The sequence below is a fragment of the Lathyrus oleraceus genome, chromosome 1 (assembly GCF_024323335.1).
Source record: "Lathyrus oleraceus cultivar Zhongwan6 chromosome 1, CAAS_Psat_ZW6_1.0, whole genome shotgun sequence".
Taxonomy (NCBI): domain Eukaryota; kingdom Viridiplantae; phylum Streptophyta; class Magnoliopsida; order Fabales; family Fabaceae; genus Lathyrus; species Lathyrus oleraceus.
In genome coordinates, this window is record NC_066579.1 from 148,546,816 (window position 1) to 148,547,449 (window position 634).

Here is a 634-nt window from a genome sequence, read left to right on the forward strand (position 1 = left end):
GACCTCGCAATTCTGAGTTATAGCAACCACGGCGGTTGGAGGTGATACGTTTAAACTTTCAATCTTCTGGACCAAAGCATCCACTTTTGCATTGACGTGATCAAGGTTACTTATCTCGTACATGCCAGTTTTCGGTTGAGGTTTTTCCACTGTTGTTCGTTCGGTTCCCCATTGATAGTGGTTTTGGGCCATGCTCTCGATAAGCTGGTAAGCATCAGCATAAGGTTTGTTCATTAGTGCACCACCTGCAGCGGCGTCTATTGTTAACCTTGTATTGTATAAGAGACCATTATAAAATGTGTGAATTACTAACCAGTCTTCCAAACCATGGTGTGGGCAAAGTCTCATCATGTCTTTGTATCTTTCCCATGCTTCGAAAAGAGACTCGTTGTCTTTCTGTTTAAATCCGTTTATCTGGGCTCTTAACATAGCTGTTTTGCTTGGCGGAAAATATCGGGCAAGAAAAACTTTCTTCAACTCGTTCCATGTGGTGACTGAGTTGGAAGGGAGAGATTGAAGCCATCTTCTAGCGCTATCTCTTAATGAGAAAGGAAAAAGACGAAGTCGAATTGCCTCTGAAGTGACACCATTAGCTTTAACAGTATCAGCATATTGAACAAATACGGATAAATGA

General features: G+C 41.8%; 1 pseudogene; it reads left to right on the forward strand.

Annotated features, from left to right (window-relative positions):
* Positions 1-322: 322 nt before the first annotated feature.
* LOC127116417 (uncharacterized) lies at positions 323-422 on the forward strand (annotated as a pseudogene).
* The last annotated feature ends 212 nt before the right edge of the window (positions 423-634 follow it).